Source organism: Oryx dammah, unplaced genomic scaffold (assembly GCF_014754425.2).
Source record: "Oryx dammah isolate SB20612 unplaced genomic scaffold, SCBI_Odam_1.1 HiC_scaffold_12, whole genome shotgun sequence".
NCBI classification, from domain to species: domain Eukaryota; kingdom Metazoa; phylum Chordata; class Mammalia; order Artiodactyla; family Bovidae; genus Oryx; species Oryx dammah.
In genome coordinates, this window is record NW_024070196.1 from 50,644,893 (window position 1) to 50,664,663 (window position 19,771).

The 19,771-nt window shown below is 54.9% G+C and overlaps 1 protein-coding gene and 1 non-coding gene across 2 annotated transcripts in view; one reads left to right on the forward strand and one right to left on the reverse strand.

The window, feature by feature from the left end:
- Nucleotides 1-226: 226 nt before the first annotated feature.
- On the reverse strand, nucleotides 227-299 carry TRNAG-CCC. The gene has a single exon. It is a non-coding gene; the product is annotated as a tRNA-Gly (tRNA).
- A 1,356-nt stretch (nucleotides 300-1,655) lies between these two features.
- NCOR2 (nuclear receptor corepressor 2) overlaps nucleotides 1,656-19,771 on the forward strand; it is a 189,920-nt gene continuing 171,804 nt past the window's right edge. Inside the window, exon 1 of the mRNA XM_040251285.1 lies at nucleotides 1,656-1,887. The gene's annotated coding sequence lies outside the window, so the exon portion shown is untranslated. The remainder of the gene's footprint in view (nucleotides 1,888-19,771) is intronic.

The window sequence follows — 19,771 nt, forward strand, 5'->3', positions numbered from 1 at the left end:
TCATCATTATTAAAAAATTTTTTTTGTTTGTGCCTAGTCTTAGTTGGCTGGAGAAGGTAATGGCAACCCACTCCAGTATTCTTGCCTGGAGAATTCCAGGGACGGGGGAGCCTGGTGGGCTGCCGTCTATGGGGTCGCACAGAGTCGGACACAACTGAAGCGACTTAGCAGCAGCAGTCTTAGTTGGCAGGATCTTTTTTTTTTAGTTGCGGCATGTGGGGTCTAGTTCCTTGACCAGGGATCAAACCCGGGGCCCCTGCATTGGGAGTGCAGAGTCTTAGCCATTGGACCACCAGGGAAGTCCCCTCATCATCCTTATTACTTTCTGGGGTGTCTGCAGTCCAGCGAGTTAGGTGATTTGCCCAGAATTCTCATGCTCTCCCTCCCTTACTCCTCTCCCACCACTCCCTGACCTTGACTTCTAATGCTGTCGGCCGGATCCCCACTGGACTTGGCCACATCAGTTTCCTCTCTGCTTTTGCGACGCACCCAAGTCGATCTGGCCTCCAGACCTTCGTCCTTGCTGTGCCTCCTGCCTACGCTGCCTTTTCCTTCATCCGTATCCCGAGGGAGCTCTTTGCATCACTCAGGATGCCATCTCGGGCAAACAGCGTTGGGCCTGACTCCTGGCTGCTGGGGGCAAGGGAGCGAATCTAGAAATCCCTCTGGATCTTCTCCTGACACCTCGTAGCTGTTGCTCCGGGCACTGGGGAAGCCGAGCGGAGCCTGCCCGGCTGCAGAGGGGAAATTGACACCCAGAGAAGCTCAGACTTCTCTCTGAGTCACACAGCTAGCTGCAGCCAAGATCCAGACCCCTGGCTGACCACCAAGTTACCCATTTTGGCCAGTGTGCATGCGTGCGTGTAAGTGTGTCTGGTGTGTGTGTGTGTGTGTGTGTGTGTGTGTGACTGTATCTTTTTTAACCCTCTGGGCCTGTCAGCTGTGATGACCCTGGCTCAGAATGCCAATGTGAAGAGGTCATGTTTGCTTTTCCTGGGATGACAAGGACAGAAATATTTTAAAGGCAGAGCCTGCCCAGTGGCCATGTCACCCTGGAGACCGGAGGGCCGAGAAGGGATGGGAGTAGAGGCGTCGGTTCATGCTGGGTCCGGGTCGGGGCAGCCATGCTGCCCTCTGGGTGGATGGTCCAGCTCGGCGGGGGAGACTGGGTTGAGGAGGAGACGCCGGCGGGGAGCTCGCTTTCGCCTGGGAGCGGTGAACAGTGAGGAGGTTTTTCTACCGAGCTATAAAAAGGCCTCCCCATGTTTCAGCTCCCGAGTGTCGGCTGGAAGCCCGCCAGGGTTACCATGGCGATGAGGAATTATTACTTACTGCCAAGGCTGGGAGAGAAAGCTCTCGTACTTTTGGCTTCCCAACAAGAGGAGTGGACTTATGTAATTCCCTGTGTTTATAGGCCCGGAGTGGAAGGAGGCAAGCAGGGAGCCTGTGGCCCAGCACCGTATTTTCACCCTGCTGTGGGTCGGGTGGTCCCGTGGGTTGTTCCTGAGGGGTGGCCCTCTGCTTGCCCCATCTAAGGGAGGCATTGGGCCAGGAGCCTGGGGCACCGGGTCGGCTGCAGGCCGTCCCCCCCGCCCCCCGTCCCCGAGCTGGGGTGGGAGCCCGCGGTCTTGTGGGAAGGCAAGCGTGGCTGCTCGGTGGGGTCGCCCCTCTTGCCGGGTCAGCCCCGGAGGAAGGATGGGTTTGAGGTTGGACGCCGTGTGTCCTCTGGAAGCCAACAGTCCAGTCTGTGTGTGTGGACTCCGCTGACCCACTTGCTGGCACCTTCTACTTCTTTCTTTTTCTTTTCTTTTCTTTTTGTTTTTGTGGGAGAGTTACTTCAAGTTGTGTTTGGAGCTGACGTGAGCGAGAGGCTGGTCATGTGCTCGGGTAAGAGAAGTTTCCAGGCTCGGTGGTGGGCAGGGAGATGCGGTGTGGCCCGGTCACCCGGCCGAGGAAGGGTGGGCAGAGAGACTGGGGGCCAGAGATCGTAGGACCTGGACGTGCGATGGGGACGCCGTATGGGGGCTGATGGTTTCGCATTCTGGCTCCATGGGTTTGTCTGGGGAGGCTGGCAATGGCCAGGAAGTAGTGGCCCCCAATGTCTTATCAGAGTGGCTGAAGCCCCAGAATGGGTGCTGGATGGGCAGGTGCCCCAGAAGGAAGGACAGGCTGCCCCCTGGAGTGGATGCATGGGGTGGGTGGTGGTGCTGCTGCTTTCTGGAGCCCCTGTACCTCGTCCCTGCAGGGAAGCAGGCAAGACCAGGGATCCGGCATCCATTCATCGGTGTTGGCCCTGGGGGTGGGCGCCTCGGTGGCCACGGAGCAGGGGAGGGGGCCAGGTGCAGGCAGTGCCTTGGCTGCCCTGGCGCCCGGCTCCCACTGCGGTGGCGCTTGGCTGGGTGCCCGTGTCTGGTTTGAAATCAGCGCCACCAGCCCAGGCTTGCCCAGGGACCTGGCAGAGAGGACCCGGGATAAACACTGGAAAGTTGGAAGGGCTTCCTGAGCTCACAAGGAGCCTTCAGTTGCAAGTGAAGGGGATGAGGGAGCGATTTGTCCTGAGGTCTGGGTGCGCCGGGGCTGTTGGGAGGCAGTGGGCCGTCTCATGGGGCGTGTGAGCACAGGCCAGGGAGGGCTGAGTTTCCAGACTGTGGGGCTCGGTCGCCGTGGACCCGGGTTTGAATCCTTGCTCTGTCCCTTTTTATGCTGGGCCTCCCACTGTGAGCCTCAGTTTCTTTGCCTGTCAAATGGGACCATGACGGAGGCGTGAGGATGAGGTACCTGCTTTGCTCTGTTGCCAGACTGCCTGGGTTCATATCCCAGCTGTGTGACCTTGGACCAGTCATTTCACAGCTCTGAGCCTCAGTTTCCTATCTGCAAATGGACACTCCATCTGTCTCCATCTCTAAGTTGTTGAATGGCTTTAAGGGGGCTAATGAATGGTTCTTGCCCCACCTCTCATGGACAGAGTGATCTTGGGCAGGTCATGGAACCCCCCAGAGCCTCGGTTCTCCTGTCCATCCAGGGAGAGCTGCCCACAGAGGTGCTTTGGGGAAAACAGAGACACACCTGCAGGGGCCTCGAGTGGGCTGATGTGGAGAGAGTCTGTAAGTGTAGACACAAGGTTGCATTTAAGTTAGTTATTAATACATCTTGGACTCCATTGGCTTGTCTTTTCCCTGTTGAGAGCCCTCCCGTTTATAGACGTGAAACCCCAGCGAGTTAAGAAGGGTCCACCCCAGCCCCAGGCTCAGTCTGCATTTGGACCTGGGCTTGGGTCCCTGGGTACCCCCCACACCCCATGTATGCCTGTTTCTGCCCCATCCCCCACCAAGACTGGGCCACACACCCCAACAGCGATTGGTATGGCCTGGGGGCTGGGCACACATGGCTGGCTCTCCTGCCGAGGGTGGCAAATGTCCTGTGTTTGTAAGTGACACCGGATGCTGGGCCGGTGGCTGGCTCAGACCTTCTCCTCTGGGGCCAGCGGGAGCCAGCAGGGACTTCCCTGGGTGTCCAGGCTGCCCTCGCCAGCTGCCTGCTGTCCAATTGTCCTCAGGCCTCTCCTGGGGACCTCAGGAAAGGCCGGTGCAGCAGGGGACCCCATGAATGTCTCCTTGCTGCCCGTAAGGCCTTGGTGGTCACATGGGTCAGCCACAGAGCTGTACTGTCCCTGCCCTGTCCTGCCCTGTCCAAGTCTCAGTGACTCGATCCCCTATCCACTGAGAAAGACAGTCACGTTTGGTGGTTCAGACCAGAGGTCGCACAAGAGACCCTTGTGGTAGAACTGTCTTGCATCAATAGTGGTGGCCACAGGAATCTACATTGAGATAAAAGGGCATAAATCTACACACACACACAAAGTGAATGCATGTAAACCCCCGAGATCTGAATAAGATTAGTTACATCAGTGTCAGTTTCCAGGTTGCAGGTATTATAAGGATGATGCCATTAGAGGAAGCTGGCTAAAGGGTCCACGCGATCCAGCTATTACAGCTGCACATGAATCTAGTTCAGTCGCTAAGTCATGTCTGAGTCTTTGTGACCCCATGGTCTGCAGCATACCAAGCTCTTCTGTCCTTCACTTTCTCTGGGAGTTTGCTCAAACTCATGTCCATCGAGTCGGTGATGGCTATCTAACTCTCATCCTCTCCGCCCCCTTCTCCTTTGCCTTCGATTTTCCCAGCATCAGGGTCTTTTCTAATGGGTCGGCTCTTCACAGTGATCTTAAAAGGAAAGAGAGCACAGACTCGGAGTACTGGCTGTCCTGGGTTCGATCCGCTTGTGCCCCTTGGTAGCCGTGTGAATTACACCAGGTGGCTTAACCCGGCTCCCTCAACCCCCTCATTTGTGAAAGGCGGGTAGTGTCGGGTACTCGTCAGGCTCGCGTGAAGATTAGATGCCTTGGTTCATGCTAAGTGTTCAGGAAGCTGCTGGCGCGCGTTGGGGGGTGAGGGGTGTTGTCACTGGTACTCTTATCACTCCGATGGGATGGCTGCAGTTTGCCCCGTGCTGTCTAATTTCATATCCGAATCAGCCGCAGGAAGGGAGGGTGCTGCGTGATCCCCACTTCTTAGAGGAGTTAAACTGTGGCTTGGCTGTGTGCCCCCCTCCGCCCCTCGCAAGGGCACACAGTTTGTAAGGACCGGAGCTAGGACTCAAACCCCGAGTCAGAGCCTGTGTGTGGAGTTTCTTTCCGCTGGGTGACCCTGGGGAGATTGCTTGCCCTCTCTGAGCCTAGGTCCCCTCCTCCTCTCCTCACCTGTCAGCCGGACAAGGGGCTGGGATCATGACCTGTGAAAACTAGGAAGTCTCGACTCTGGGCCCCTTTGGTCACTTCTGGGGCCCACCCAGAGCTCGCACCTCTCAGCCACTTACTCTGAGGTCTCTCTTTGCAACCCCAAGGTGGGGCTAGGTCTTAGTTCTGTCTGTGGGCTCGCTCCTGACCTCGGCCTCCTCTCCAAGCACTTTGACCCCCTTGCTCTGCCTGCTGGGTGGAGCCTTTGCCTCCTGCTGGTCCCTGCGGCAGCTACTAGTTTCCCTCAGGCTCCTTCCTGCCTCTAGCAGTGGTGAGAAAGCCTTTGGGGTGTAACTAGTTCACCCTTTCCGGGTGGCGCCAGTGGTAAAGAACCTGCCCGCCAATGCAGGAGATGTGGGTTTGATCCCTGGGTCGGGAAGATCCCCTGGAGGAGGAAATGACAGCCCACGGAAGTCTTGACTGGGAATTCCATGGACAGAGGAGCAAAGATTTGGACACAACTAACCGCGCGCGCGCACACACGCACACACACACACACACACACAGCCCCCCCCCCCCCCACAGCCCACCCTAGAGTGAGCTGGGTTACCTTTGTTGGCACTTAGCGTGAGAAAGCTGATCTGTGGGTAGGCATTTCTCCAGGGCTCCTGGGAAAGGTCATCAGAAGGTTGTGCCCCGTACAGCTGGTTAGTAAGTGAGCATGGGCCCTTGGGCATCTCAAGAGGTCCAGGCAGGGCAGGTTTTGTGCCTCAGGATTTGGGAGAGTTGCAGAGCATCGCAGGCTGGAACAGGTGGGTGTCTGTGGTGCCCGGGGTGGGGGTCTGAGCTGCTGAGAGGGAGTGATGATGGCAATCATGATGGAGTGATGCAGGCTTGTGTCTCGAGGGAGGGGATATTCATTACATCTCAGGGTCTCGGGTTCTGTCTTTGCCGGACAGAGCCGGGAGGGTCAGGGAGTTGGGTGGGGGCTTAGGGACGTTCCAACTGCAGAATGCTCTTGGCTGTTTCTCAGAAGCTCCAATCAGGGTTCCGCCTTGGGACCTTTCTACCTGCTGTGCTCTTCCTGGGATGCCCTTCTCTGAGATCTTCACACCCTCCCCTCACTGAGCCTCTGCTCAAATGTCACATCCTGAGACAGGCCTCCACCTCTGCATCTTCACTTCTGTTAGCTTGCGGCTCTTGTCAGGTGCAATTTACTGTATGCCATGTCCCCCCAGCCTCTCTATGTGGAATTTTGTTCATCTTAGTCATCACTGTGTCGCCAGCACTGGGCACGTAGTAAGCGATCTTAGAAAACTTCCCTGGTAGGTCAGCATTAAGGAGACCTGGGTTCGATCCCTGGGTTGGGAAGGTCCCCTGGAGAAGGAAATGGCAACCTACTCCAGTATTCTTGCCTGGGAAATCCCATGGACGGAGGAGCCTGGTGGGCTACGGTCCACGGGGTCACAAAGAGTCGGACATGACTGAGCGACTTCACTATAGGCTTCCCTGTTAGCTCAGTTGGTAAAGAATCTGCCTGCAATGCAGGAGACCCTGGTTCAATTCCTGGGTTGGGAAGATCCACTGGAGAAGGGATAGGCTACCCACTCCAGTATTCTGGCCTGGAGAATTCCATGGACTGTATAGTCCATGGTGTTGCAAAGAGTCAGACACAACTGAGTGACTTTCACTTAGAAACTATTGTGCCTGATTCGGCGTTCCCCACAAACTGTGGACCTGGGTCTGTCCCCTAAAGGTCCACGCGGATAGATGTGCACACCGGCAAGGGCTCTGACTAGGGAGACCTAGGTCCCTTGAGCTGGAATTCATGGTAAACTCGCCTCCTTGCACCCCAGGACGACTGCTCCCAAGGGTTGAAAATGCACTGGGGTGGGGGGGTATTCTTGGAAAACTAGAGTCTTTGGAAAACACAGTTATTGTATGTTTACTCAAGAATGCCTTGATAGAACCTGCCAAGCATCCCCAGAAAGTCTGCACCTCCTGGATAGTGAAGGAGGTGGGGCTGGTGAGCAGGGAAAGTGCCCCCCTCCCCCCAAGGGGTTCAGGTTGTGGGAGCGGGATGCTGACAGCATCTGCTTTGTGTGTTGAGGACTGACACTGTGGAGTGAGCATTCTGCACACCTTCGTGTATCAGGTCCTGCCCACAAGCCTCTCCAGATGAGGCACAGAGAGGGTAAGCAGCTTGCCCAAAGACACACAGCTGCAGGCACCTTACTGAGAGGCGTGATTAATAGGTAATGGCATTTCCTATGCGGCTGTTTCCGTGCCCCCGGGCGCTGCTCAGCTCTTTAAGCGGATGATCTTATTTCATCCTCAGGAGGCTCTTTGGTGTCCCTGTCTCAGAGGACAGTGGCACAGCTGTAGGGAAGACAGGCTCTGGACCCGGGTTCTGTTGGCGACCTTCCTCAGAGCAGGTGCTATTTTCTGGGAATCTGGCTCCGACCTGGGGAAGGGCCCACTTCCCAGTCTGAGAGCCTCGTTGGAACCAGATCTGAGGATGGGAGATGCCCATATGCTCCTAGAAGGCAGGGAGTTGGTTTGTCAGCATAGCTCTGAAGCTGGAAGGCAGGTGGGGCTGTCCCCGCGCACCCCACCAACCCCAGTCATGGATTTGCATGACAATGAGCCCTTTGTCCCTGGATCCTGCCTCCTTCCCAGGCTAATAACATAATTCCAGGCCTGTGATGTCATAATGGGCCCTTTCTGCGCAAAGTGGGAGGCTGGGTGGGCAGCTGTGTGGGCCTGTCCGGGGCTGGGAATAAGGGGGTTGGTAATTGGGGCAGAGGCTCTCCTTCCAGGATCCTCTTTCATCCTTTAGCAGGTGGGATTTGCTCCCATTTGACACAGGAGCAAACTGAGACTCTGAGGTTTGTGTCCTCCCCCTCCCCCTTCCCTTCCCCGCCCCTGCCCCCCAACCCCCTCCCCTTGGCCTGTGCAGCGGGGGGTGGGGGGTGAATCATCACCCGTGGGCCTTCTCCTGGAGGCGTGGGTGTGAGAGTCTTGTGCTTCCTCTAAGTGGGAGGTAGGCCCTCGTGCCCAGATTTAAACTCTGGGCGCGTGGCTCCTCAGTTTGCTCGTCCGCTTCACGGGGATTGTGCTGGGCCTTGTCCATGGGGCCAAGCGGGGAGTGAGCACTCAGTAGACGGGCGATCAGGAAAAAAGCCGAGGCCAGTGTAGGCGGGTGGAGGAGAGCCCCCCAAATGCATGTGCTGTGTCTAAACGTGACCTGCTTTGAAGACGTGTCTTGAGATGAGGTGATCCTGGGTTATCTGGGTGAGCCCTAAATTCAGAGACTGGTGTCCTTCTGAGAGACAAAAAGAGGAAGAAGACACACAGAGGGATGGCCACAGTGAAGATGGGCAGAAACCTGAGGGATGTGGCCACAAGCCAAGGGACACCTGGAGCCTCCAGGAGCTGAAAGAGTGCAGAAAGGATCCTCCCCTTCAGCCCTCAGAGGGCGTGGCCTAAATCTCGGACTTCTGACTTCCAGAGCAGTTAGAGAATAAATTTCTATTGTTTTAAGCCACCCGGATCATGATTATTTGTTTACGGTGGATCTGGGGAAACTAACACAGCTGGTGACAACCCGCGACCCGCCCCCCGCCAATCTTTGGAGGTGGAGGGGAGCAGTCCCTGGGAGGGGTCTATGTGATGTCTTTTCCCACCCAAGCCTGAGGGCCCAGGACCATCTAAGGTAATTGAGTGCCCGGTGGTGTGAGGAGCCCCATATGAAGAGTCTGGAACCCACTTCCCTCACCCAGAACACAAATCTTTTTTTTTTGTTTGTTTGTTAATGCTTGATTGCTCAGTCCGATTCTTTGCGACCCCCTGGACTATAGCCCACCAGGCTCCTCTGTCCATGGGATTCTCTAGGCAAGAATACTGGAGTGGGTTGCCCCATTTCCTTCTCCAGGGGATCTTCCCGACTCAGGAGAGAAGTTTTTTTAAAACTTAAATGTTTATTTGGCTGTGTTAAGTCTTAGCTGCAGCACGTACTTCTCCCTGTGGTTTGTGGGCCTCAGAGTGTGCGGGACTCAATAGTTGCAGCTCACAGGCTTAGTTCCTCTTCGGCATGTGAGGTCTTAGTTCCTCAACCAGGGATCGAACCCACAAGCCCTCCTTTGGAAGGCGGATTCTTAACTACTAGATCCCCTGACAAATCCCTAAATCCACAAATTCTTGAACCCGACCATCGCCTGCTTCTAACCTCTCCCATCTCTAAGGAAGGGGCCCACTGGTTCCACGCCAGACCCCTTCCCAAGCCCAGGATGCCCATCCCCCATGTGCTTGGCACTCACCAGCACTCAGACTGTCACCACTCCCTGGGGAGCTGCCCCATTTGTCAGATGCCCTTGCTGAATGGAGGCACCAGGGCTCAGAGAGGACAGGCTACCGGTCCCTTGGTGGTGGTGAGAGCCTTGGGAGACCCAGTCATAGCTAATGGATGGGCTGGCACCGTGGCTTCCGGAAGGGAGGGATCAGAGTCCTGGGCCACCTTGACAGTGGAGCGGGCAGTGTGTATGTGGATCAGTTTCTGGGACACGCTGGCCCAGTGTAGATAACGTCCTGAAATCTGGCTTTAAGTAGACACCATCTTGGCCTCAGTTTCTGTGTTTGCAAAGTGGTCTTTGATCTTCAGCTCAGAGCCTGGAATTCTGCTCTTAGAAAATTTGTGGATTTAACAAGCATTTAGAGATTGCCTGCTGTGTGTGACGTGCTGGGACTCAGTGATAGACAAAGCAGAGGTGGCTCCTGCTTTCATGGATCTTACGTTTGGGTTTGTGGGGGATGGGAAATAAGGCAGCAGGACTTTGGGAAGGAGGATTCCAGGCCCTGAGGAGGGAAGGAGGAGGGCCGGCGGCTGGGCTGGGGGCCAGGAAGTTGCCTGCCTTCTCCTTCCAGGGCTTGGGGTCAGGGCTTTGCAGCAAGCTTTGGGGGCTGACTGGGTAGACTTGAAGATGGGTAGCCCTTCTCCAGAGATCCGTGGGCGCCTCCAGCTAGCAAAACTTGGCCTGAACCCATGCGCAGTGATGTTGGGTGTGAGACCTGGAGCGTGGTTGGGGGGATGGGTCTCCTCTAGTCCAGGAAGAAAGGCAGGGGTACTCTGGTGATGACACAGTGGATAAGAGTTGAATGCTGGAGAGAGCTTTGCATCCAGGCTGTATGATCTCAGGCAAGTTACTTAGCCTCTCTGTGCCTCAAGTCTTGCCCCCACTGATGGGATGATTCAGTGAACTGATGCCAACAAACACCGTATTAGGGACTAGCTGGGATCGTGAGTACAAGACACTCACTTTTGGATCTAATACAGTGACTGCTTAGAACCTGGAAGCCAAAGTTGTGTTTGTTAGTCTTTCCGCTGCCCCATGCCTACCTGGGGGCATTGGACAGACAGGCTTCTTTGCTGTCAGATGCTCAGTCTGTGAAATGGTCACATGGAGGCTGAGGAGGGAAGAAAGGATGGTGGGAGAAGTGGAGGGAGGGTGGGGCCAGGATCTCCATCTGCTGGTTCAAGTCTTGGCCACCTTCCCAGCCAGCAGCAGCTGCCCATTTTACAGCCCAGGAAACTGAGGCCCCGGCGCGACTGGGACCCAGGGTGCATCCATGGGTGGGCGGAGCCCCCTTAGCCTCCTGGCTGCAGACAATGCCTGCCTTCTGGCCCCCGCAGGTCTGCCGGGACCTCCTTAGGCCGGCCTCTGTTTATCAGCATGTTTAGTTCAGGGTAGCAGATGTTCAGAGAGAGAGAGAGAGAAAGTGCACTCGTGATGTTGCTCCAGAAACCAAGGCTGGGGGCTGTATTTACTGCCTGGGGCAGTGTGGGTGGGGTGTGCTTGTGGTTGGGGAATGACCCAGATCTGAGTCAGCCAGGAGAGGCACCTTTATCTGCAAAGCCACTGTCTGCTATATCCCCATTAGAACCACTGATGGCTCAGGCTGGGCTGGGAGACACCACTTCTGTCGGGTGAGAAACAGGGCAAACGGATCCCAGGCTCCTGCCTGGCCCCTTCTGCACTGAGTCTGTCCCAGGCTCTATCTCAGTTCCCTTCTCTCCTTCTGGCTGTTTTTATACCTCTCCCAACCTGTATGCGGCAGCTTCCCTTGTGGCTCAGTGGTAAAGAATCTGCCTGCAATGCAGGAGCCGTGGGGCCGTGGGTTTGATCCCTGGGTTGGAAAGATCCCCTGGAGAAGGGAATGGCTACCCACTCCAATATTCTTGCCTGGATAATCCCATGGACAGAGGAGCCTGGCGGCTATAGTCCATGGGGTCCCAAAGAGGCGGACACAACCGAGCAACTAACACTTTCACTTTTCACTTTCACTTTTCACTTTCACTACCTGTACAGGTGAGGGGACCAGAGGGTGGAGGAAATCTGATTCCCGGGAGATTTCATGATGTTTGGAAGTTGGGTTTTAGGGTGTTGCTATCGTAGGTCTCTTGGTTGCAATTGGCAGACTTTTCTGCTCCTCCTGTATTTAACACAGAAGGCTTGGGGTAAGCTTCAGGAACTGTTGGATCCAGGTGCTCAGGTGACAAAGTGCTTTTCGTGTCCAGTCCGTGGTAGCACAGACTCATCCCAGCTCAGTAGCCCCAGTGGAAGGTAAGCATGTTGTTCCTGATATCCCAGCTAAAGTCCTGGGAATGAGATTTATCCGCTCAGAGTTGAAAGCCCCACCCAAACCAATCACTGCAGCAAGTGCTGCCTCAACTGGTGCTGACTGGCCAGACCTGAGAGGCGGGGTCAGCCTACCCCAAGGCCAGGACTAAGGGTACCAGAGGGACCTCGAGAACACTGGCGTGTAGCTTGCCATAAACAGCTCCCTGGGTTGGAGATGAGCCCGTCCTCCTCTCACATTCAGTGTGTGTCCTGTTGGGGCTGTGATGGTGTTGCTGGTGGGTAAGTGGCCTCTGTCCCTCTCACTCCCTGTTGTAATTGGGGGTCCCCTGGGTCTCCCTCCTCCTTCAAGCTCCCCAGACTTTGCCAGGCCCTCTCTTGTGGCTCCCAGCTGACCACATGTCAGAAGCCACAGGTCATATCCTGGTAGCTCATGGGCTATATTTGGACGTCAGGCTGATTTATTGCATTGGGTTTTTAGTCCAGTGTTTTTTAAATAAAAAATTCAAATTGAGGGATGTCTCAAAATCAGAATTTCTTCTCTCTCCCTTTTTAAAAAATTAATTTTTTTTTGGCTGCACTGGGTCTTTGTTGCCATGAGGGCTTCCTCTAGTTGCAGCAAGTCGGGGCTACTCTCTAGTTGTGGTGCGTGGGGTTCTCATTGCTGTGGGTTCTCTTGCTGTGGAGCACAGGCTCAGTAGTTGTGGCTCACAGGGCTTAGTTGCTCCATGGCATTTGAAATCATGCCGGACCAGGGATCAAACCTGTGTCCAATGACTGGCAGGTGAATTCTTAACCATTGGACCACTAGAGAAGCTCCAGACTTTCTTCTCTTGAAGGAATCAGAAGCTGTGATGGCCTGGGCTGGCCCCTTCCTGTGCCCCATGCGCACACACAGCACCACCTGTCCTTCCTTGTCATGGTTCCAGCCTGGCCCGAGATACTGCAGGCGGCTGGTGGGTGTCCACAGCCCCCCTTTCTCTTTTCCCTTCCCGACTTCTGGCCTGGGACCCTCTGTATTGGAGTAGTTTAATTTTTTTCCTTTCAATATTTAGTTGTATTTATTTATTTATTTGGCTGCACCAGGTCTTAGTTGCAGTGTGTGGGATTTTAGCTGGAGCATGTGGGATCTAGTTCCTCGACCAGGGATCAAACCTGGGGCCCCTGCATTGGGAGCACAGAGTCTTAAGCCACTGGACTACCAGGGACGTTCTGCCTGGAGCTTTTTAGATTCTCCTTTCTCCCCAAAGGGATAATCAAATCCCAGGGACACTCTTGCCACTCCTGGGCACTGAAAGCGTGTTCACCATCTGGAACTCGGGGCTGCAGCGCCGGAGGACCTTGGATTCCTGGTCATTTCTCCATCATCAGACACTCACTCATCAGCGAACGCCCTTGGCTATTTCAGTGGCCCCTTAAGCATCCACATCTGAGAGCTGAATGGATTGGATCAAAGTGGGTCATTTGCCCTTCGGCCTGGGCCTCTTGGTGGCAGTCGGGGGTCTCGCAGCCAGGCTGTGGGAGGTGGGCCCTCCGAGTCCAGACTGGTGGTTTGGTGGGGGTTGGGGAAGAGGTGATGTATGGAAGGGCAGGTGATGAGTGGGTGGGCTCCCAGCCTAGAGCAGCTATTCTTAGCAGCAGAAACATTTGTCCTTGTTCACATGTGGTGGAGGACGTCCCCCAGAGATCTGCCCTGAAATATTAGAGGCGACCCCATAAATTCCTCGGAAAGCTGTCCTTGAGGGCCTGTGTGCGCGGAGGAGGCTGGGAGCAGGCGTTTCCGGCAGCTGCACAGCTGTGGACACGTTTGCCAGATGTTGGTGCCAGGGAGTCGGTGGGAACCCAGGGGCTGCCCGCCTCACCCTCCGACAGGGACCCATCTTAAGAGGCATAGAGTTTCTAGTCAGCCCCTCCCTGCATCCAGGCCATCTATCTGGGTGGAAGCGACTGGTCAGTGGAGAGCTCAACTTACTGGGCACTACTGAGGGACCAGAGCTGTGAGGTGCTGGTCTGCAGGCCCAGTCGGGTCGTGTGGCCATCAGATCCTGCCATCAGCCCTTAACTGTGGTCCCACTCAGCCCTTGGGTCTGAGGGTCCACTGAGTGGTAGGACACCTGGCAGTGTTCTTGGCAGTACTCTCTTTTCATGGGGTGGCTCTGACAGTGGGAACCCCTAAAGAGCAGCTAGGTGCTCTTAGCTAGCAATCAGGGAGGCCTCCCTGGAGGAAGTGTGTGTTTAAAAAAAAATTTTTTTTTTTTTAGCTATGGTACAGTTTAAACATACAACAAAAAATTTACCGTCTCAGCCATTTTTGTTTGTTTGGCCATGCTGTGCAGCATGTGGGAATCTTAGTTCCCCAGCCAGGGATTGAACCTGCACCCCTTGCTTTGGAAGCTCCAGGTCTTAACCACTGAATCTCCAGGGAAGTCCCTCAGCCGTTTTTAAATATACAGCTCAGAACGTTCACAGTTGTGCAACCATTATCACCATCATCACCAGAATTTTTTATCTTGAAAAACAGAAACTCTGTGCTCATTAAACACGAACTTCCCTTCTGCCTCCCCCAGCTCCTGGCACCTATCCTTCTATTATACTTTCTGTTACTCTTGACTACTCTGGGGCTCTCATTTGGGTGGAATCTACAGTGTTTGTCCTTCTGTGTCTGGCTTATTTCACTCAGCAGAATGTCAAGAGCTGTGTTCTGTAGCCGGTTTTCACTTCGGTTGTTGGTTCAGTCCCATCCAGGCTGAAGCCAAGTGGACGGACCCAGGACCCCAAACCCCTCATCCTTTCGAATTCGAGGGTCCTCCCAGAATTAGTAACCGGGTCATGGCATCTCACCACCAGCAGGCATGATGCTGAGCCCCCACATAGCTACCCCTGTCTTGTGCCTACAACCCACTCCATAGCCCCCCATCTCTATCCCAGCCTCAGGGCAGGGGGTTAATCGGTTTGCCCGGGTCACACAGCTGGTGCCAGCGCCCCATCCCCCACTGCTCAGACACCAGCCTCGTCTCTGTGTGTCCCCTCCCCCCCCACCCCGCCTTCTCTCTGCAGAGAAAATTACCGTTTGGAAGGCCAGATGGAGGAGCTGGGTCTAATGGAAACCACGTCCCTCCTGGGGCGCCCAGATCTTAATGAGGAAGAGCCAGGAAAAATCCGGCGTAATGTTTGTGAAATACCCCGGAGGGAGGGCGCGTCGCACGGCAAGGGTTCTCGTGCGGAACCCTGAGACCTGGTGTGCCAGGAGGTTTTGTCAGGGCTGTGGCTTCCCTCTCTCTCTCTCCCTTTTAAAATTAAAAGAGGGGGAAAAAAGAAAAAGGGTCGAGGAGGAAGTGATTTTGAGCAGATCTTGCCCTGGCAGGGGAGCAGTGCCGGACGGCCGAGCTGGCCGCAGCCCAGCGGACACAAATGTACCAATTAAATTGGAAACAGAAATGGGCCTCCTTGACGGCTCCAACCAGCACCGCCTTCCTTCTGCTGGCTTTGGAAGGGGGCGCGGGGTGTGCGGGAGCGGGTTGGGGGCGGGGGGGCCCTGGGCTGGCGGTTTGAGGGATCAGAATGAAGCTTGGCTGCTTCCTCGCTGTGTGACCTTGGGCAAGTGAGTTCACCTCTCTGAGCCTCCGTTTCTTGTTCTGTTGAATGGGGACAGTCGTGTTTGATGTGGGAAATCTGATTCTTCCGGTGAGCGGGTGCCCGTGGATGAGGCCGAACTGCCAGTAGTGAGGAACAGCTCCGAGGACCCTGGGAAGGCTTCTCTGAGCAGAATGAGTGGCAGGGGGTGCCGGTGGGAAGTTCTCTCAGTAGCTGGGTATTCTTTTTCAGGGAGGTAAGAGATGGGGCCGGTGCCAGGGGTGGGTTTTTCCTGGAAGGTTTTTTTCTTTTTTTTGGCTCCACTTGCGGGATTGCGGTTTATGGGCTCTTAGTTCCCCGACCAGGAATGGAACCTGTGCCTCCTGCAGTGGAAATCAGAATCCTGGCTTCCCTGGTAGCTCAGCTGGTAAAGAATCTGCCTACAATGCAGAAGACCCTGGTTTGATTCCTGGGTGGGGAAGATCCTCTGCAGGACAGCATGGCAACCCACTCCAGTATTCTTGCCTGGAGAATCCCCATGGACAGAGGAGCCTGGTTGGCTACAGTCCATAGGGTGGCAGAGTCCAACACCACTGAGCGACTAAGCACAGCACTGCACAACCACTCAATTGCCAGGAAGCCCCTTCCTTGGAAGGTTTGATGCAGGATGTGCGTTTGGGGTGGGGTTGGGGATCTCATCCATGGTCCCAGTCAGGTTGCAGAGGCATTTCTGTCCCGGGACCTGGTTATAGTGTGGGGCTGTAGCCGGTCCCCTGCCTGGCCCCTGGGCTCAGCGCAGACGGCTCAGTTCCGCCCATTCCTGTCCCCGCCCCCGCCCCTGCCCCTGCCCCTGCCCCTGCCCCTGCCCCTGCCCCTGCCCCTGCCCGTGCCCCTGCCCCTGCCCCTGCTCCTGCCCCAGACGCCTGCACCGCGAGGGCGGAGTGATCCAGTTCAGGAGGGCGAAGTCTGGCAATGAGGCTACAGCCTGCTGACCCTCTTCCTGCCTCAGTTTCCCATCTGTAACTAGAGGGTGTTGAGTGAGCTGCCCTGCGGCCAAGGTCGCAGCGCGGGGAAGGGCAGCACGCTCCTCCTCCTTTCCAGACTGTGCGAGGCCCCTCTCACCCCGGGGAGTCAGCCCTCTGCTTTCTCCGCCATCAGGTGTGGGGCTCTCCTATCCCGTCCAACCTCACTGCACCATTTGGTCGGCTCTCTTTCCCCAGCTTAAGTTTGCTTATCTGCATCACGGAGACAGTCACAGGAACTACCTCTGCCGGTAACATCAGCACCATCATGGCTGTTAACTTGCCTCCCTTCCTCCCCCTAGTATTTGGAGCAATGCAGGGTGGTAACAGCTTAGCTCTGATTTGGGGGGCTCATTATTATTTAAAAATACCTTTTAAGGTTTTATTTATTTGACTGCTTCGGGTCTTAGTTGCAGCATTCCCCATCTTCATTGCGGAGCATTGTCTGGCAAAAGGGCTTATTAGTTGCCTCGAGGCATGCGGGATCTTAGTTCCCTGACCAGGGATCGAACTCTCGTCCCCTGCCTTAGAAGGTGAATTCTTAACCATTGGACCACCAGGGATGTCCCTGGGGACTCATTTATGGGCGTTGAGCTTTCCGTAGATCTTTCTGCAAAGTGTCATCTTTCCACTGGCCCTAGGGAGAGAGTTTGACAGATGGGATGTTCATAAAGCTCAGAGAGGATTTCCCTGGTGATACAAGGGAGAAGAATCTGCTTGCCAATGCAGGAGACCTGGGTTTGATCCCTGATCTGGGAAGATTCCAAAGCAACTAAAACTCATGTGCCACAGCTACTGAGCCGAAGTTCTAGAGTCCTCGAGCCACAGCTACTGAGTCCGAGTGTTAGAACTACTGAAGCCTCTGTGCCCAGAGCCCGTGCTCTGCAATGAGAGAAGCCACCGCAGTGAGAAGCCCATGCACCACAGTGAGGAGTCGCCCCCTCTCGCTGCAACTAGAGAAAGCCCAGGCACGGCCGCGAGGGCCCACCCCAACCAACCACCCAAAAAAACAAAAAGCCCAGAGAGGTCTGTACTGTGCCCAGGGTCACACAGCCACACAGTAGCAGAATTGGAAGTCGAACCTAGCTGGCCACTTTCCACACTTAGCAGTGTGTGGGCAGGTGGTGGCTTGGTCGAGAGCATGCATTTCTAGGGTGAGGGTGACCTGCTGCAGGGCACCACCTTTTTCCTTAGTGCCTGAGGGGCTGTGACTTGGCCCATAGCCTCCAGGGCTCCTGCTATGCAGGTGATCCAAGATAGGGCTCAAACTGCTGGCTGTGAGCTCTCTCCGGGGTCTGGGAGACAGTGGGTAAAGATGGCAGTGGTGTGTGGCCTGGGGCCCATGGAGGTGGCAGGAAGAAAGAGGCTTTTGGGAACCCAGGCTGGGGAGCTGGAGTTGGGGGAGGGTTCCTGGGAAGTGATGGTGGAGGCAAGGGCCCCATCCATGCAGCCAGGCCCGAAGGAGAAGGGGAACTGTGCTCTAGGTCATCTAGTCCTGTTTCAGGCTGGGGATATAAACAAAGGTAGCAGATTGCGAGGGACATGGCAATCAGGAGAGGGGTGTCCATCCCATGTGGGCAACCCCTGCTCACCTCCAGCCGGTCATGCCCCTAAATGATTTTGTTGCAGAAAAATACACTTAAGATTTACCATTTGAACCATATTAAAGTGTATGGTCTGTGGATGTGTAATAGATTCTGTGGCGTGCCACACTGTCCCCACTGTCTCATCCTAAAATGTGTTCATCCCAAGGGAAATCTGCCGCTACTGCTGCTGCTAAGTCGCTTCAGTCGTGTCCGACTCTGCGAAACCCCATAGACAGCAGCCCACCAGGCTCCCCCGTCCCTGGGATTCTCCAGGCAAGAACACTGGAGTGGGTTGCCATTTCCTGCTCCACTTCAGGAAAGTGAAAAGTGAAAGTGAAGTTGCTCAGTCATGTCCGACTCTTAGCGACCCCATGGACTGCAGCCTTCCAGGCTCCTCTGTCCATGGGATTTTCCAGGCAAGAGTACTGGAGTGGGGTGCCATTGCCTTCTCCCAAGGGAAACCTAATACCTATTAACAGTCACTTCCCATCCTCCCCTCCCCCAGCCTCTGGTAGGCACCAGCCTGCATCTGACTCAGTGGATTTGCCTCTTTTGGACGTTTTGCATAAATAGAATCATTCAATACGTGCTTCTTCCTTTTGGCATAATATTTTCATGGTTTTTATACCCCACCCCCCTTTTAAAAAATAATTTAATTTCTTTTTGGCTGCACTGGGTCTTCATTGCTTTGCATACTTTTCTCCAGTTGCACCGAGTGGGGGCTACTCTCTAGTTGTGGCCCTGGGGCTTCTCACTGTGGTGGCTTCTCTTGTGGAGCACAGGCTCTGGGGCTCGAGGCCTCAGTAGCTGCGGCTCATGGGCTCAGTAGTTGCAGCTTCCAGGCTCCAGAATTTAGGCTCAGCAGTTGTGACACATGGGTTTAGTTGCTCCACAGCATGTGGGATCTTCCCGGATCAGGGATTGAACCCAAGTCTCCTGCATTGGCAGGAGGATTCTCTACCATTGAGCCACCAGGGAAGCCCTATGTGTCCATTTTTATGGCTAAATACTATTCCAGTGAATGGATCCATCACAGTCTACTTACCCACTCATCAGCTGAAGGATATTTGGGTTGTTTCTGTTTCTTGGCTTTTGTGAATAGTGCTGCTCTGAACATTCGTGTTTGTTTTGTTTCATCACCTGCCTTCATTTTTTGGGCTGTATGCCTGGGAGGAGAATTGCTGGGTCACACAGCATCTCTCTGTTTATCTTAGTGAGGTGCTGCCAGACTGTTTTTCGCAGAGACTGCAACATTTTACATGCCTGCCTGCAGTGTGTGAGTCCCTAGTTTTCAGAGAAGCCAGAAATTAGGGGTGTTTCTGTGAACTCCCTCTTGGTAACGCTTCGTGTTGAGCTGGTCCCTGGGTCCTGGCTCAGCTGGATGGGGAGAAGAGGAGCAGGTCCCTGGAAACCTGCCCAGTGAAAACAGATCTGAGGGTATATGCCACATTCTGGACCCACTGGAAGCTGTTTTTCTGGCTATTTCTTGGTGCCTGAGTGTGGCGTGATGTGTCGTGATACCCAGGGTTGTGAATCCCATTGGCCACAAGGAAAATGTTTCTGAGGCTGCAGTCAACGGGCTTTTCTTTTCTCCCCTTCCCCAGGAAGAAGGGGTGCTGGCTGTGGGTTGAGCAGAAGTGGTGCCCAGGGGAGGGTGGGCCTTGAGTCCATCCCACTGGGATTCTGGAGATTGGAATCAGAGGCAGCTTTCCCCCTGGGTTTCTGTGCCCAGCATCCTGGGCCTTGGGGAGCACTTGTGTGGGCTTGGGAGGACCTTCATGGGGATAATGATGCTCATCTGTGTCCCCCATGGTGGCTGGCAGGAAGCCTGATGGGGGGATATTAGTGGAATAAAAACATGCTTGGCTCTGGGGGTTGGTTAAAAAAGTAACCTCTGAAAAGTGGAACACTTTAAATTGATATCCATTTGTTGATTAGTCCATCCATCCATCCGTCCATCCATCCCCCCTTTCATCCATCCCTGCATCCATCCTTCCTCCCTCATCCACCCATCCATTCCTCACTCATCACCTTCATCCATCCATTCACCCCCTCTCCATCTATCCATCCATCCATCCATCCATCCTTCCCCCCCTTCATCCATCCATCCCTTCATCTAGCCATCCCTTCATCGATCCATGCATCCATCCATCCACCTATCCATCCATGCATCCATCCATCCACCTATCCATCCATTCATCCATCCACCTATCCATCCAT